Below are 19,097 nucleotides of genomic sequence, written 5' to 3'. Positions count from 1 at the left end.
TTTAACACAGTTGCCAGAAAAAGCTAGTATCGTATCCTGTCAGCATAGGAGGACAAAGCAGATGGACGTTTGAGATCCTCAGTACAAACCCTGCTCCGTATCTCACCAAGAAGCTATGATGGTGAGTTACAAGAGACAGGACTTCCTCCGTAGCACCACCTCAGGGAAATCAAGCTGACTTCACCCCTGAGGAGTTTCCAGCAGGCAGCCAAGCCTGTATTACTTTGCACATACTTTGGTGTTTGGACAAGCTCAGTGGTTTAGGTATCTCTCTGAGAAAACACAGTTTGAGAGTTTGATTCCCCACTGTGCCTCCTTGACAGGGGCTGGATTCAATAGGATTCCAATGATTATAAAATTGTTTTTAATCTCGGCTTCTTGAGCATTCCCCATCCGTTCTGAAGAATGCTGGCATTTAAATTGGGTTTTTAAAAATGCTTGTTTATTTGTTTTGAAACATTGATGGTTGTGGTTATTGTTGTTCTGTGCCACTTGGGGGTCCGTGTGAGCTGAGAAGTAATCAATGTTTTTATTAGTTGCATAAATATTATCTTTATTTTCATTGGGGTTGTCCCATCTTAAGCCCTCCATGTCTGGAAAAGATCAAGCTGGATTCTGAATGTTGTTTGAATGACAGCAATAAATAACAATTCAATAATTGGGGGGGGGGACAAACTTCCAGCATAAAAAGGAGCCACATAGATTGTAGAAAGGTTGTATCGCCACATAGCTTGCCAAGGAACATTGTGGTCACCAGCCATTGAGTGCTCATTGGAAGGACAGATCCTGAAGCTGAGGCTCCAATACTTTGGCCATCTCATGAGAAGAGAAGATTCCCCGAAAAAGACCCTGATGTTGGGAAAGTGTGAAGGCAAGAGGAGAAGGGGACGACAGAGGACGAGATGGTTGGACAGTGTCACTGAAGTGACCAACATGAAGTTGATCAAACTCCGGGAGACAGTGGAAGACAGGAGGGCCTGGTGTGCTCTGGTCCATGGGGTCACGAAGAGTAGGACACAACTGAATGACTAAACAACAAAGTTCTCTGGCAAAACTTTATGATGAAAGGGTTGGGAGAAAAGCCAAAGGAATCTTCCTTTGTGGCCAATTCATTTGGGTCACTAACTTTAGAAGTATCACAAAGGAGGCAATCTGCATTCCTCATTAAACAACAGCACACATAATGATCTGACCTTGCAGAGGGCAGCTGGATGAACAACTTTGTCACTCTTGGACAGGCTGCGAGAGGCAGAGAGAAACACTCATCATTTTTCTTCCTTGCAATGGTTGTCTTAGTCTGCTGATGCTGGGAGAGCAGAGGATCTAAGAAGAAGATAAAAGCTTCTTTCACATGCATCTGTAAGGGTTGGGAAATTATGCATCTCGTGATATTGCCTGACATTTCCAAAGCTGTTTCACATGGTTTAGAAAATGACTAAACTGAGGGTAACATACTTTGAGCACATCATGAGAGGATCAACCTTACTAGAAGATACAGTAAGGCTAGGAAAAGAGGAAGGCAACAGGAAAAAGAGGAGGATCAATAGAAGATGGAGTGAGTCAATAAAAGAAGCCACAGCCTTAGGTTAGCAAGAACTGAGCTGGGCTATTGATGCTAGAACATTTTGGAGGTTGTTAATTCACAGATTGGAAGTAACTTGATGACACATAAATGGAGGCTGTACCATTGCAGACATGCTGGATTATGCATTCTGCCAAATATGTTAAAGAGTTAGGGTACAGCTCAAGAAACTGGCCCTGCTGTAGTGTACTCTAGAATCATATTCCCTCCCATACCCTCTTTTTAATTTCAAATGTTTCTCCCTTTCCTGGCTTAGATGAGTGGTAAACTGATCCTGATGATTTCAAATTGCCCATGTGGCCCAGCCAGGAAGCCCTGCCCTCTTTAGAAAGCCCAGCACATTTAATCCCTTGAACCAATGGAAAAACTCTGGCCTGCTCATCTAGGCCAGTTGTTGGTCTACTGAATGGGGAATATGCACACATCCAGACGTATGCACGTCACTTTCAAATGCCCTGTAAGAATATAGAAGTTAGAAATGGTGGTGGTCAGCTCAGCTCTGCTACTCTCTCTGGATGTTCAGTGTGGCTGTCAAGAGCATGAGCAAACACAGCCTAACTTTTACCAGCTCTTGTGTATTTAGTGACTTCGCTGCATCCATTGTCTAATTCTTCATGGGCAGGAGTCATTTGAGAGCTGGACCGGTGGGGGCAAAATATGACTTACAGGCTGCATGCAGCTCTTACGGTATTTTTCATGAGCCCCAGGTCCCCAGAGACCACCCCAGCAATGAAAAAAGAAAGGAGTTTTTTTTAAAGGGCCAAAATCCTGTTACTGATATCCATCAGTGTAAGGCATGCAGCATAAGCAGTTAAGGCGTCAGCGCTTGCATTTCCTGTCACATGCCCACATTCTGCACACCATGAGAGATAAAAGGTGTGATTCCTCATTTAGCAGCAACTGGCCACAGCTATTTACACCATTCAATTTATACCATCAGGTGTAAATAATAAGATTCAGGGCATTATGTTCTGCTCCCAGAGCCCTCCACGTACAGTGCGTACACAAACCAGTGTAGACAACCCTACAAAACCCATCAGTCAATGACTGAAGTAGGTACTCCATCTGTTTGTAAATTTAAATGAAATTTTACTCACATTTTTAAAAAATTCCAGGTCTTGGTGTGGCCCACCAGAGGGACTGGAAGTGAACATTGGGTCCCAAGGCCCACCAAAGTTGCCTACCCCACCTCCCAGAAATGGCACTGGAGGAATGAAAGTGGAAGCACCAGGGAATTGCTTTGCTGCTTCAAAACTACAATGTTACTCTGAAATTATTTGCAGGCAAACATTTAACACATCCTGTTACTCAGGCCCTGTCTTGAAGACACCCAGATGTCAAGAACAGGAGGCTCAAATGGGAATAAACCATAAAAAGAGACAAGGAGATGGCTCAGATGCAGCCTGGCTCCCATAGAAGGAAGAAAACTCCAATTGCCTGGAAAATGGGATACTGAGAAAAACCTCATTTTGCTTATGAAGCTTTTTTGAGCCTGAAACCATGGACCTGTATGGAGCTAGATGCATAGTGCATTGTCCCCTGGAAATCTGTTAGCTTAACCATGAGCCGAGGATGTTCCCTATGCATTAGGACACCTGTATCAGAAGGATCAGTACATGTGGTTTCACTTAAAGGAAAAAACTGCAGAAAAAATATTTTCACATATATTACCAGAACCAGCCACTAGAAGGAGGCAGAGATCATGCTCTGAATACTTGTTACTGAAGAATATATAGCATGGTCTCTGGCACTGTCTAGTGGCCAGTTCTGGTAATGCATGTGAAAATATTTTTTCTGGTTTTCCCCCCCTTTACCATGCTCTCTACATTGTGTTCACTATTATCTGCGGTTTTCAGTATCTGCGGGGGATTGGAACCAATCCCCAATGGATATGGGGGTCCTACTGTACACAGATGTAGTATTTAGGATTATATCAACCCCTGCAAACAAGCAAGCAAGAAACTTTAGGAGTGTCAGTGAATCAAAAAGCCACTGTACTCTGAGATACAGTTTTTCCCTTCAACCTTTTGCTGAACCTTGGCTTTCCTGATCCCTTTCCCTTCCTAAAGGAGAAGGGCTTTCCCCCTCCTTAACCCATCGTTCTCTCAACTAAGCTTCCTAGTGAGCCTCTCCTGGATTCCCTAACTGGAAGCCTCCTTAGGCACGTACCTACATGTCCCCCCCCCCCTTTGGGTCCCTGCTTTGGATTTGGTAGATGTACTATTTTAGTTTACATTTTAATCCTACTTTAATTTACAGGCTTTGAAAATATATAGGTGAGTACTTTTAGGGCTCCTTCTAAAAGTCAGGACCGGTGGGCATTACATTGCCTTCCAAACAGCTGCTCATTTCATAGATCTTGATTCTGCATGCCACCAAGATTTCACTTGAAAAACTGATTTGTTCAGGATCCTACCTATTTAGATGGCTTTAGTGAGATTGGAGTAGAGGTCTCAGTGGGGGCAAATGTTTATGCAACAATTGGTTCAATTTTCATGAACGTTATCATTTTGTGCATGGAATGTTGCTGTTCTGACTTTTATCTGAAAATGTTTCAGCCTTTGTAAACTTTTAAAAAAGGCATTCACAAATTCTTTCTGATCCTTGTGTCAAACTGAAATAAATCTTCCAATTGACTGCACCTATGATAAGCCTCAAGTCATTTCTGGCTATGTCCACCAACCCACTTGGGGTAATAAGAGCTACGTTTTCACATCCCTCCTGTTTTCTGACCCTAAACCCAAACCCCCTTAACTTGTTGTACTGCATTCAATGCAAGCATGACCCAGGGTGTACTGTAGTAAGTAAATTTGCTGAGGGCTGTTTCTCTGAGGCACATTTGGGTGCTTTCTTATCTGCTGCATTTTTTCAGTGAAAATAACTCTGCCCTTTTTTTTTTTAACTGCCTTGGCGAGAAAACACTTCCTCTTAATAAGGACAAAATGTGCTTTGGATGTTACTTCCGCAAAGAAGTGCAGATCCATTAAAGAACTTTATTGAATGCAGAATACGCTGTTTTCTTCAAAAGCACTTTTTTTAAAATGACAAGTGCAACCATTGCAAAATGGTTCATGTTTTATATACTTCTACATCCCCTCCTAAGGGACGTGGTGGCGCTGTGGGCTAAACCGCAGAAGCCTCTGTGCTGTAAGGTCTGTAGATCTTCAGCTGTAAGATCGAATTCATGCGACGGAGTGAGCGCCCGTCACTTGTCCCAGCTCCCGCCAACCTAGTGGTTCGAAAGCATGCAAATCCAAGTAGATAAACAGGGACCACCTCGGTGGGAAGGTAACAGTGTTCCGTGTCTAAGTCGCACTGGCCATGTGACCACGGAAGATTGTCTTCGAACAAAACGCTGGCTCTATGGCTTGGAAACAGGGATGAGCACTGCCCCCTAGAGTCGAACACGACTGGACAAAAATTGTCAAGGGGAACCTTTACCTTTACCTTTACATCCCCTCCTACTGCCCTTCTCTTTGTTTATCCATATATGAAATTTAGACAATTAAGCTCCTCCTTCTTCTAATGTTACTGATATTGTAGAATGTGCCGTGTGTGTCAATGGCTGTACATTAGTAGCAACAACAGTGAAAGAATGGCACATTCCCAAATATTTTTGGACGGGATAACCTTCTTGGTGGATGCTGGGAATGCTGTAGATGGAATATATCTTGACTTCAGCAAAGTGCCCCATGATCTTCTGATTAGCTAACTGGATGTGATAAGTAGTCAAGCCAGTGCCTTGGATATGTCCTTCTACATAACCAGCCCAAACCAAACCAATCAGGCACAGAGAGAGGATGCTTGGGGGAGAGGTATCAACAGGAGTGACCAAACTATTAGTGGGGTCAAGATCCAGCTGGATTATCTCAATTTTATATTTAAAATAGGCAGCAAATTGGTCAAGGGTGACATCACCAGGACAAGACTGAGGTTGTCCGGGGTTGGTGAGGCAGCGCAAAACCTGGAAACGTTCTAATTGTTGATTTGTATATCAAACTGTAATCTTGATATTAAAGGCCCTTCTGGCTGATCTTGGGGTATTCACACACCTCCTGGGAAAGGTCTTAACAGCTGCCCAATTAGAATCCGACTGGTCTTTCCTCCACTTACTCTCTAGCCCTCTCCTAAAATAATTTCAAGCAGAGAGGAGTCATAGGAGCGACCGCGTCAACTGCCTGGGCTGCCCCCGGATAACCTGAACTTTGACAGGATGGCCAACCAGATTGACCCGGTATGTTCCCAAGGCCTTCCGAAACCCATCCAGGTCAAGAAGCCTCCAGGGGCAGACCATTTCAGCCGGTCCAACCTCCCCGTGGGGAAAGAGCGTCACAGACTACAGGGTGCATTTTAGTAGGAAGTGATGGGTCCGTGACAACAGGTGGGAGCTGATGTTCTCCACCATCAGACCACTGTGCAGTCGAGAACACCAGGTCCAGAGTGTGCCCAACAATCTTTGTGGGAGCCAACGGCATGCTGGGAAAGGCTCGCCAAGGTCATGGAATCCACGAACTCCAGGGCTACCCCCAAAAGCTCAGAATCGGTGTGGACACTGAAGTCCCCAACAATCAACACTCTAGGTGACCTCAGGATTGCTGCTGAAATGGATTCAGACAGGCCTGGCAGGGAGACTGCTGGATCAGAGGCAGGAGTGGTATACCAGCACTATCCCCAATCCATCCCTCAGCCCCACAGTCAGATATAAGCACTTCACAACAGGGATCGATGGAGCAAAGGTCCTGCTAACACTGATGGAATCCTTGTGGATCTCCACAAGATCTAATCCTCGTCCCTCCCCTCCGCCCGGAGGGCACCTCTGGGAGATGATGACCCCTCCCTAAGCAACCAACGCCCGCCCCCGTGATACAGGCCAGATTGGCTCTCTCCTCACTAATGACATCTTGAAAAAAGGGAGAGTTATTGAGAGCCAACCTGTCTTATCCCAGCCCTTAGGACTTAAAACTAAGAGGAACACAGTGCCCGTCTCAAGACATCTTCTTGACATGAAAAGGTAAACCCAAGTTCTAATGGTATTCATTACCCCTAAGAGTGGGGCTTTTTTAAAAGTAAGGGATCTTGTTACCTATTTAAGCCACTCCAAAATACTTTGCATAATACAAGGATAGCTCGGAACAACATGGAATGCACTGATATTAGGAAGATTTATCATCTGCACGCAGACATACCGCCAGTGTGAGAAGCGTAGCTAAGTTTGCGGTGGGTATTGGGGGCACAGAGAAGCCTAAGAAAAGCCGGCTTGATCCCGTCATGTCGCTGCTGATCACAATATCCAGGTAGTCCAACTTGTTCCACTGTATTGCTCACTTTCTCTTGCCCCTGGAATGTAGCCTTTTCAAAGAAGGTCCGGGCATATTTTCAGAGTACAAGTCTGCAGTAGAAATGGAAGACTCCCCTCCCCAACGCCCAACTTTTCCATTGAAACAGGGAACCACTGACTTAGCACCGAAAGCAATTATTCAGACTGGTTTTCAGCCAAGATTAAGGACACAAGTTATTGCTGCTAGGCAGGGGGAAAAATCAGTCCACTAATGTGTTGACATTAACAGAGAAGACATCATCAATCCATTAAAGCCTGTGTAAACAACCAAGAGATAAGTGCCATGCATGCTTCACACTCTACCCATTTAGAAGAAGCCATCTGCAAACATGAGACAGTTGGACAATTAATTAAAAAAAACACGATTCACATACAGAAATAATGCTACAAAGCTTCATTTGTCAATGGCAGATATATACAGTACCACACTTTTAAAAGGATGTCAACGAACTGGAGCAAGTTCAGAGGAGGGCAACAAGGAAGATCAGGGGATTGGAAGCCAAGTCTTGTGAGGAAAGAGTGAAAGAACTGGGCATGTTTAGCCTTGAGAAAAGAAGACTGGGGGGAGGTATGATAGCACTTTTCAAGTACAGTGGACCCTCTACTTAAGGAATTAATCCATATTGGAACGGTGGCTGCAAGTCGAAAAGTCTGTAGGTCGAATCTCCATTGACCTACAATGCATTGAAAACCGATTAATCCCATAACCGGCGGTTTTTATTTTATTTTTGTTCCATTTTGGTTTTTTTCTGGTCTGCAGGTCGATTCTCCGGCTGCAAGTCGAATCTAAATTTTGTAGCCAGAGAAGTCTGTAACTCGAAAAGTCTGTAAGTTGAGCCATCTGTAAGTCGAGGGTCCACTATACTTGAAAGGTAGTCATACAGATAAGAGCCATGATGTGTTCATCCCAGAGCACAGGACACACAACAATGAGCTCAAGTTACAGGAAGCCAGATTTAGGCTGAACACCTGAAAAAAAAAACACATCTTAACTGTTAGAGCAATACAATGAAGCAGCCAATTACCCCAGCAGGTGGTGAGCACTCCAATTCCTGAGGCAATCAAGAGAAAATTGGACAACCCTCTGTCAGATCTGCTTTGATCTGGATTGAGCAGAGGGTTGGGTTCAATGGCCCTACTGGCCCCTTCCAGCTCATGATATGCAAAAATGTAACACTCAAGAGAGCAAGTGAACATTGCCTTAGTTTGTTTTCCAAGCACATAACTGATTCGCCCTACACATGTTCATGCCAAAGGGCACAGGGGGAGCTGTGCTGAACCCACAAATATCTGATAGTAATGGGATAGCTATGGAGGTGGTAGGAGACCAACAATATCCCCTATTAGGTAAGATTTCTGTACAGGCACACGGTATTCTATTTCCACTAATGAATATCGCTACATCACTACTACTGTACAGATTAATATTTGTATAGCACCAACAGTTGTTTTTATGTTGCGGCGCCCATTACACTCAGGAGATTCAGCAATCTGGGTTAATTGAAACCCAACTAATCTATTTAAGCTACTCTCCAAATACCAATCAATAAAGCTACAGGGAAACTGAATGGTTCACACTCTCCGTTAATATACTGTAGACGATTTACACTCTCTGCTAACATGCCACCGGTATCCAAAATGGTTTAGACAGAAATTTACACAAGGGACTCTGAAAGCAAAGCAAGGTGTCTATCACAGGGGTACTGAAGGGTGTGGGGGGGAAGAATGAGATGGAGAGGAGAGATGGTACTAAATATGCAAAAGAAGGGGACAGGAATGAAAAGGAGGAGAAACCAGAGACATCTGCGGAATCACTGAAACAGACATGGGAAAGATCTCTAATGCAGGAGAATGATGGGTAGTTCTTTGAAGGCAAGGATGTACATGTGCTTAATCTGAAGTAGCCCACCTACACATGATGTCAACAGCGGACATTCACAGCTTCCATCTCCCAAAAGGACAACGCAGGTGTAGCTGGAGAGCACAGCTGCCTACCCTAAACTGAAGAAAGGTAGACTCCTTCCGCCGGAGACCGTCATCCTCTTCCTCAGAGGGAGGGGCAAGGGAGGAAGAAGACACCTGCCGAACTAGCCACATCACTAAAATCCACTCTGGTGATCAATGGGGTGGCAAGATGCTGCAGTTGGACCACCCACGCAAAATCGCACGCCTTGATTAATATTCCTAAGTGTAAAATTGGAAACTTTTTAAAAAAAATTTAAGAAATAGTACAACACCTCTCGTTCAAGTGCAGAAGATGATCTGTGTGTCTACAGAGTGTCACGGTCTAAGCCAACTAGGACAGACCCTTGGTTTCCTCCTCTGCAGGGCTCTTTAAATCATATTTGGACTGGATAGGCCTTCATAGGGAGGACCCCTTCAAAAGAAGGACTGCCCTTCGGCAGTCTTTCAAGAGAACACCCAAAGTTCACCACATGCTCGACAGCCTGAGGGCCGATACGTGCAAAGGAAGATAATCCTCTGCCCTTAAATAAAAAGGTTGGCTGCCGATGCCTGAAGACCTTTCAGCGACCCACATTTTGAGTGAATTCCAAGCAAGTCACCTCCCCATTTTTGCACAGCAGTGTGAAAACAAAACACAGCCCCTGCTCCCCACCCACTCTCAACACAACTCTATGATTACTCGGTGTTTGCCACACCTCTCCTCCACAGAAACCGCTTTGTGGGCGAAAAGCGTCTTGCTACTCACCTCTGTTGCTCGAAACAGGTGCTACATTCCTTCCATTTTGCAAGAGATCTGACCTAAGCAGCAGAAGAGGTGAAATCCCTGCTATATGTAAGATGACCTAAGCCTTAAATGTCCTCTCCAGGCCACTCCCCTGGCTTGTCACGGACTTTGAGAAAGAGAGAGAGAGAGAGAGAGAGAGAGAGAGAGAGAGAGAGAGGAATGAGAGAGAGCCTTTGAGAAACTGAGGGAGATACAGAGGATAACGCAGAAAGAGTGGGGAGGGGCACTGATACGATTTTTTCCCCATTGCATAAGGGCAGGTGTTGCTGTTTTTTTGCAGTTTTACCTACACTGAAAAGAAAGTGCCTTCTTCATTCATTTGAATTTTCACTAACACCAGCATCGCACCAGTGATACAATCTCTTTCACTCATACTTCTTGGCACGCCAACACACACACACACACACACACACACACACAGAGAGAGAGAGAGAGAGAGAGAGTGAGAGAGAGAGAGAGAGAGAGAGAGAAGCCTAAATAACCCACTATTCTCTTCGCCTCCCAATCTAGTAGCGGTAATCCCAAAAGGAGTTTTAACAATAGCCCTGGATTGTTAGCTTTCAGGTGTGGTCCTTTTCAATGTTCCCTTTTCAATTTAAGACTTGAGATTTCCGTCTTTAGGCTGGCTCTGCTATGAGCAATTTTTTTTAAGTTTGTCTTTTCCCTTGCAGTTATTGCTGCTAGTTATTTCTGTTGTTATTACTGCATTTTAACAGGTCTTTCAGGGACCTGGTGGCACTGTGGGTTAAACCGCAGAAGCTTCTGTGCTGCAAGGTCAGAAGACTAGCCGTTGTAAGATCGAATCCATGCGATGGAGTGAGTGCCTGTCGCTTGTCCCAGCTCCTGCCAACCTAGTAGTTCAAAAGCATGTAAAATGTGAGAAGATAAATAGGTACCACCTCGGTGGGAAGCTAACTGCATTCCGTGTCTAGTCGTGCTGGCCACGTGACCACAGAAACTGTCTATGGTCAAACATTGGCTCTATGGCTTGGAGATGGGGATGAGCACCACCTGCTAGAGTTGGACTAAATGTCAAGGGGAACCTTTACCTTTACCTAACAGGCCTTTCTCTACTGTTACTGTAGATATTTGTCATCCGAGATTTTAGATATTACTTATCTGTGATTTTAACCATTTGTTTTGAATGTAAACTGTGACCTGCCCTCAGGGGAGAAAGGACAATGTACAAAAGTGAAAGACCGACACCAATGCTAATAAGAGGAATCGTTGGCCTTGTTGTTGCCATATTGCATTATGCCATCCTGTGAAAGGTGCCTTTGTTGAGGTTTGGAACAGAATATATTTCTTTTTAAAAAAACACACAATAGTGAAACAGTACCCCTGAAGCTCTATGAATACTAGAAATGTACTATAGGAAATAATTATAATTAATTTTTGCTGTTGTTATGTGTTATTAAGTTGCCCTTCAATATATGGCAACCTGCTGAATGAGCAGACTCCAAACTTATCCTGTCCTCAACAGTCCTGCTCAGCTCTTGCAAATTCAAGGCTGGGGGCTCCTCGGGAGTCAATGCATCTCATATTTAGTCTCCTTGCCACAGGAGTTGGTGATGGCATCTGGTCTTTAAAAGGGGATTAGACAGATTTCTAAGAGGAAAAGTCCATCACAGGCACCAAGCCATGACGGGGATGTCTAATCTCCAGTCTTAAAAGGAAGGTATTTCAAAATGCCAGATGCAGAGGAAGGGGTATCAGGAGAACAGGTATCTAATTGTCTCGTGTGCTCCCAGAGGCATCTGGTGGGGTTACTGTGAGAACCGGGAAGCCGGACTGGATGGGCCCTTGGCCTGATCCAGCAGGGCTCTTCTTAGGTTCTTATAGTGGTGAGTAGTAATAATTAAAAGAGAGAAGTAAAGATATATGGCTTTGCATATTGGAAAGGATTGCTTTATCTTAAGAGGAAACCGTTTGCTGCCTCACTGGAATCTCACCTCCTACACACATGCCTTTTCCAGTTTCCCTCCCTGAAACATTCAACAAAGCAGACACCCTCATTCCTGTGATCTTTCTGATCTGGAGACCTTAAACCAATAATCCCAGCACTGCAACCAACAGCCTTGCTCTCCTCTTCACATTTATTTGCCTATAACTAGATAGGCACTTTTCGCCTAGATAGCTAGATGTGGGTTCCCTCCCCCACCCAAAAAAAAAGCCAAGTTTTTAAAAACCTCTTGGCCTTCCTGACAGACATTAGTCTCTAAAAATAGAAACATGGCAGATGGCAATAAAATATTTATATTTAACATTTCTATGCTGCCGTCTAACCACAGACAGCTCGGCAATTTCGAATAAAATTCAACATAGCAACAAAAATAAAATACATCAGCCAAATACCCACGCATATGTACAGTATATACACAGATGCTGAAAAGATCAAATCAAATCTGAAGCATCAGTGGGGTCAAAAAATGTTGAAATTGAGGCTGTCCTACTTCGCGCACCTCATGAGAAGGCAGGGTTCTTTGGAAAAGACAATGATGCTAGGAAAGGCGGAAGGGAGCAGGAAAAGAGGAAGAACAAGTATGAGATGCACTGACTCCTTAAAGGAAGCCACAGACTTCCGTTTGCAAGAGCTGAGCAGGGCAGTTGAGGACCGGACATTTGGGAGATGGCTCATTCATAGGCTCGCCATAAGTTGGAAGTGACTTTATGAGCAAGGAAAATCCCATCGGCACCAGAAGAGGCTGAAATGTGCCTGCTTATCTTGCCTTGAATTCCCAGGAACTGATAGATTATAACTCCCATCAGCCCCAAACATTACGGCCAATGGTGAGAGACAATGGCTGTTCTAGTCCAATAGGTTTTGCAAAAAGAATCTGGAATGGTTTGAGTAGTATTTGGGAGTGGCAAGGTTTATATGGCCCCAAATGTATGAAAACAAATTCTCTTACATCTTCGTATTTTTGTCATCATATTTTACACTCTTCCCAAAGACTTATTCAGTTTCACCTAGTCTGTTCAGCCAACTTTGGTTCTCATGTGGGCAATAGTTACTAACTTAAAATATCCCACACACCCATTCGATTGCTTTCCTTTTTTCCGGCTTTTACCTAAAAGTGCAGCTCAAAAGCTTGTACCTCAACAGAGAGAGTCAAATGCTCAAAGCATTGTCTGTCCCCAAAATACAACGACACTCGTAGACTTCGGTATGAGTTGGACAGATGTGATTCCATATCTAAATTTAATTGGTGCCTGCTACTTGGTTCAGAAAAAAAGAGGAGAGAACTTTCAGTGCCTGGAAACACTTCTTTAAATAAAAAACAATTCCCATTATTCATTACATTGTTATAAATGTAACTTGAGGAATTTAGTGTGTCGCTGGTTATTTTTCATTATTTGGGGGACACTTAGAACGGACCGTAAAGAGTGGCATCAAAACTGAAAAAAATCTCATTAAAATACTGTATTTTTCTGAGTATAAGACTATACTTTTGTCTAAACTCTTTAGACTAAAAAATGAGGGTCATCTCACACACAGAAGTAAGCTGAGGAGAGAACAAAAACAAGTGCAGAGGAAAGCAGGGATCAAAGTGATCCTGCAGGGCTTTGATCCCTGCTTTCCCCTCCACTTGCTAAGCCCCACTTAGATTTCTTAATTTTGGGTTAGAAAAGTGGGGGGCGTCCTATACACGGGGGCATCTTATACATTGAAAAATACGGGACTTAAAAAGCCCCCTATAAACAGAACTAGAAAGCATTACATGTTACACCAATAACATGTACATCACATTAAGTTCCTTCTGAAATAGTGTTTCATTATACCTTCATTACCAACCTTCAGTCTCCCACTACTCAAATCTTACTGCAGGTAGGCACATTTAAAATAACTAGTCATTTCTGAGTTCTGAGAAGGGGAGAGATGACCTTTTTCTTTCCTTATGGTCTAGAAATGTGAACAGGATGGGGGGGGAGAACAAAAAAAAGGGTTCAATTCTCACTCCTGCAAAGTATGATACTAATGGTACTTAACAGAAGAGGTTTTGTCTCATGACATTCCGAAAGTCCACTATGCTACCTCCGGCGATGCCGATTATAGCAGGCAGGCCCGCCCGCCTGCCTTTCTCAGCCTTCACCTAAAACCCACCGGCTCAAAAGAGGAGATTCAGGAGTAATCAAGGCAAACCAAAATCTGACATCCGGCAATGAAGAAGACAATAGAAGGCTGGGGAGAACAAGACACAGAGAAAAAAGAAAAACACTTTTTAACCAATAGGGTCCCTAGAGATTAGTCGCTTGCAAGGCTGGAAGAAAAACCTGTATTTCCAGGTAAAAAAAAAAAACAATTCCACTGTGCATATGAGAATGTCAAAGCTGGCAGTCAATGAAAATATGCCTTGGTTTTGTGTATTTAAAACCGGGGGGGGGGGAACCAAACAAATTTGATTTTGTTTTATTCAGTCCAGTTCCTAGGTTGATGATCAGTATCAACTGCACTATCAACATGTGAATTGGGAGAAGTAAAACTAACGGCTAGTAGTTAATAAAAATTAAAGCTACAACTTGTCCAGAATCCAAACTTTTTGCTCAATCTGCAGGGTCAAATTCAACACCTTGTAATTCATATGGAGCATGGAGACTATATATTGTAATTTTTCAGTCTCACAATGACCATTGCTGAGGTATCAGAATATATCCCACTATTAAAGATGGTTTTGCAGATTTACGGTTTGATCTGCATTCAATTTGGATTTACTCAATTTTATGAGGTCTGTGAGCAGCTTTGACCACTACTTCAAGGGGGAAATAAAGGACAGAAGATTAATAAACAAATAAACAAATAAACAGACAGACAGACAGATGATAGATAGACAGATGATAGATAGACAGATGATAGACAGATGATAGATAGACAGATGATAGATAGACAGATAGACAGATGATAGATAGACAGACAGATAGACAGACAGACAGACAGACAGACAGACAGACAGACAGACAGACAGACAGACAGACAGACAGACAGACAGACAGACAGACAGACAGACAGACAGACAGACAGACAGACAGATAGATAGATAGATAGATAGATAGATAGATAGATAGATAGATAGATAGATAGATAGATAGATAGATAGATAGATAGATAGATAGATAGATAGATAGATAGATAGATAGATAGATAGATAGATAGATAGATAGATAGATAGATAGATAGATAGATAGATAGATAGATAGATAGATAGATAGATCAGAGCTGAAGAGGTGATTTTCCTCAATCTGTTACAATGATTCTTCACTAGTCCACCCACTGGGAGAAAGCTCTTTCCTTTGTCCTCAGGTTGGTTAGACGCCAACGTCATCTTTACCTTGTTTCAACTCAGCTTCACGGTGCGCCCATCAGGAAATCACATTTTACATGTCGCCCTCCTGAAAACCACAAGCTCACCGTGACAGATCCTTTGTCACAAGACATTATTCTCTTCTAGCCTGCCTCCCAACAGACAAGGCTGAAAAACATCACAGCCCTACAGCTTTACAAAAGATACAAAAACGAACTTGGCAGAGTTAATGTCTTCCCACGGCTGTCCCGCTCCTGGAGCTGAACAGATAACGGCTTGCCTTTGTGTTTCGCTTTCCAACACACGTCCGCATTTACGAAGTGAACCAGGCACCCCTCACCTCGGGCGGCCTCGCATTCCCAATCATCTTTCCGTTGCCTGAGCCAAGGAGGGTGGCCTCTGTCCCAAAAACCCTGTCAGAGCCACGGCGGCCACTTTTAATTAAGACAGTATTCCATCTTTGGACATGAGCGGGGAAGAATCTACAGAAATTTAAGGCACAAAGACCGACAGGCATCCAACGTCTTTGCAGTTTAGGAGCACGGGCGAAGAAGTCGTCAGTGGGAGAGGAGGCAAGTATTTGTGATATCAATGGTGCCATCTGGACACACTCCTTATTAAAAGCATGTTCTATCTCTTGCTGTTTGCAAGGGCTGTTCTTTCCTCAATAGCTTCGGAGTTTGCCTGTTGCAAAACTTTGAATTCTACAGTGAAATACATACTATATTGCCCAGAGCTTAGAAAATTACCTTTAAAAAGTAACCCATTCTTTTTAATAATTTTCTGAAAAGTAATCCGTTGCATTTAAGGGTTACAATGTTGACAAACTAATCATGCACAATATTTGTGTGCTGCTCAATATGGTTGCGTAATAATACTTCTAATCATCGTCGTCGTTGTCATCATTTTATCATCAACTTCAGAGCTAGAAGGGACCCTATAGATCATCAAGTCCAGCCCCTTGTCAAGGAAACACAGTGGGGAATGAAACTCCCAATCTCTGGATCAACAGCCAGATACCTAAAGAACTAATCCTAGTTAGTGCTACTTTTTACATTTAGATTTTACGAAAGAATGGCAGAAAAGTTGAAAAGTTCTTGTCAAAGTGCCTCTAAAAGGCTTTCAAATGCCCTTTAAAAAGAACTTTTAAAAGTATAAAATACTAGTCATTACACCAAGAAAGTAACATTGTCCCTACTCCTTATGTTGCTTTTAAAATGCAAATTCATTGCATCTTCCTTTCTCTCCCCAAAGTAACCAGTTACATGTTACTGCATTACTTGTAACTCATTACTTCCTAGTTCTGCTGTTGCTATGTGTTTTGGAAAGACTGGCCTAACATGAGCCCTATTCAGATGTTATAAGTGTAAGCACTATGCACAGTTTGGACGGGAGCCCTTAGCTTTCTCCCTCCGTTGTCACATCTGTCAGTACTCAGTCCAAAGATGAGAGGTTTCTGCTCATATGCAGCTAAAAAACAAACAAACAGGTTCTTGGTCGCATGTACAGTTTACATACGTGCAGGAGCTTTCTCCTCCGCAGAGCTGCCACTAAAACCACAAAGAACATGACAACTGAGTACAACAGAGCCTTCTCAAGAATATTCAGAGTGCCAACATTTGTAATGCCAGAATAAGTCTAAGAAATCTTTTTAGAAATCAGGAGCCAGAGGTTGGGAGTTCAATTCCCCACTGTCCCTTCTTGACAGGGGGTGGACTCAATGATCCCTTTTCCAAGTCTACAGTTCTAAGATTATATTATATATTACACTCTTTATTCCTGAAATGGTGCTTTGCAGTTCCAAAAACCTATACTTCCCCTCCTCCTTATTTCTTGTACCTTCAGATTCAGGGAACATCTTTGGCCCCCAGATGTCCAGGCTACAACTCCCATAATCCCTTACCACAGGTTATACTGGCTATTTTATTTTATTCTACTTTTATTTTATTCATTGCATGGTGATTTTAACTGTATGGTTTTACTGTATACTGTGATGCATCCAGAGAGCGATAACACTAATGGGGCAGAAGTGGAATGAATGAATGAATGAATGAATGAATGAATGAATGAATGAATGAATGAATGAATGAATGAATGAATGAACGAACGAATGCACGCATGCATGCATGCATGCATGCACGCACACACATACATGCATGCGTACATGCGCGCGCACACACACACACACACACACACACACACACACACACACACACACACACACACACACACACACACACACACACACACGCATACAGGTTCCCTTGACACTGAGTCCAGTCGTGTCTGAATCTATAACGCAGTGCTCACCCCCGTTTCCAAGCCGTAGAGCCAGCATTTGTCTGAAGACAGTTTTCGTGGTCACGTGGCCAGCACAACTAGACACGGAATGTCATTACCTTCCCACCAAGGTGGTACCTATTTATCTAGTCGCACTTTTACATGCTTTCAAACTGCTAGGTTGGCAGGATACATATATACGTACCCTGTCAATTAAAACATCTGAAGAGATGGGAGACAAGCCCCGTGACCTTTGAGAAAAGCAGGGAAAGAACGTCTAATATGTTCAGCTTCACAGCATTAAACCACATCATCTCTTAATAACCCGTGGGTTTCATTCTGAAACTATAATTACGTTACACTTGCCTGAGGGAGGAAAGGCAGTCTTCAACGGATTTCACACTGAAAAATAAGTCAAATTGAAAAAGCCAGTCTGCTAAAGGATGATACCTGGATGTACTTTTCCCTCATTCTCCTTTCCAAGTACATCAACCCCCTCCAGAAAGGATTAACAAGATAATCCAAATAAGTGCTGAATTTTATAAAGTTCAAAGCGGCTGCTTTTTAGCCGGGTTTCTACACAACTGGGGTCTGAGGGAATCTGGCTGCTAAAAGGCTTTCGTAACTTCTTCCAGAGAACAAGCCCTCAAGAGGGCATACAATACATATTAAAAGATAAAAGCAGTAACAAGCCAGTGTTATAAACTACTGAGAGGGGGTTTGGATTAGGATTTTGGGGAAACATAACTAGCAGACTCATTGAATCGACTACGGAATAACTAGCGAACACTTGGTGTAAATCCAATTAATTCAGTGAATCTATGCTACCTTAGAGGAACTGCTGGATTTAGGTCCAAGGCCTAAATCCAACAGTTCCTCCAAGGTAGCGTAGATTCATTGAATTAATTGGATTTACACCAAGTGTTCGTTGGCTATTCCGTAGTCGATTCAATGAGTCTGCTAGTTAAGATTAACAATTGGATTTTGGCCCACTTCCCCATTGGGCCAGGAAACTCACTCAATGATCGTGGGCCAGCTATGCTCTCAAACCCAGGGCAACCTCACAGGGATGTTAGGAGGATGAAGCGAGGAGCCAAGTGTGCCACCTTGAGGTGAAACACAGGAAGAGCAAGATATAAATACAGCCAATAAATAAAATAAGCATTCTAACAACACTGGGATTTGCCAGCTCCTCTTACATATGTTAGCAGTTGAATGTCCGTGATGGGTTTGGTGAGAAACAGTGACAGCCAAACAAAAATATCTTGTAGACCTCCCAAAGAGCAAAGCTTGTGGGTCAGGGCTGGAATGCCACCTTTCCAGCATACAGATAACAACAAACTCCAGATCGGAGATGCTGCCATTCTTTCCAGACAGGCGGTTCTATCTTGCGGCTCTATCTTACGCAATAGCGGCTTCGCCCCACTTATGATCCTGTGGCCATTGAGGTGCCGCGCTCGTAAGTGACTTACACGTGTGTCACAATGGAATTAATGCAGCAGTACAAGGGAAGTGCACCGTGAAATTGATTTCCCTGCAAGGTCTTTGAGGCATGTAATTGGCAGGAAACATCTACTGCCTTTGTCTCTCCCGTCCTACCAGTCAGTATGCAGGCAGGGTCTGCCCAAGAAAGACAAAAAAAACAGAAGAGCAGAGAAACTGTTTTCTGTATTATTTTTTTCTTTCATGCTGTAATGTGGGAGGGACAAACACTGATTAGGCACAGCAGGAGCTGGATACAACCTTAATATCATCATCTTTGTTCATTCCGCTTTAATAATAATAGTGTGCTGTCAAGTCAATTGTGACTTACGATGATCCATTTCAGGATTTCTTAGGTAGAGAGAG

At 43.2% G+C, this 19,097-nt stretch overlaps 1 protein-coding gene across 13 annotated transcripts in view; it reads right to left on the bottom strand.

The window, feature by feature from the left end:
- The window catches only part of ST3GAL4 (ST3 beta-galactoside alpha-2,3-sialyltransferase 4), a 163,034-nt gene that overhangs the window by 105,103 nt on the left and 38,834 nt on the right, over positions 1–19,097 (bottom strand). The window contains exon 1 of one of the 13 annotated variants that reach the window (XM_078379819.1): positions 15,310–17,318. The exons of 7 other annotated variants lie outside the window; for them this stretch is intronic. The gene's annotated coding sequence lies outside the window, so the exon portion shown is untranslated. Of the gene's footprint in view, positions 1–9,630; positions 9,751–14,914; positions 15,177–15,309; positions 17,319–19,097 lie in introns of those variants that run through there. 5 more of the 13 variants (XM_078379818.1, XM_072978977.2, XM_020811357.3 and 2 more) reach the window with 5 other exon arrangements.

Source organism: Pogona vitticeps, chromosome 8 (genome assembly GCF_051106095.1).
Source record: "Pogona vitticeps strain Pit_001003342236 chromosome 8, PviZW2.1, whole genome shotgun sequence".
Lineage (NCBI taxonomy): Eukaryota > Metazoa > Chordata > Lepidosauria > Squamata > Agamidae > Pogona > Pogona vitticeps.
Note: the sequence above shows the minus strand (reverse complement) of the source record. Positions and strands in the feature narration are given on the sequence as shown.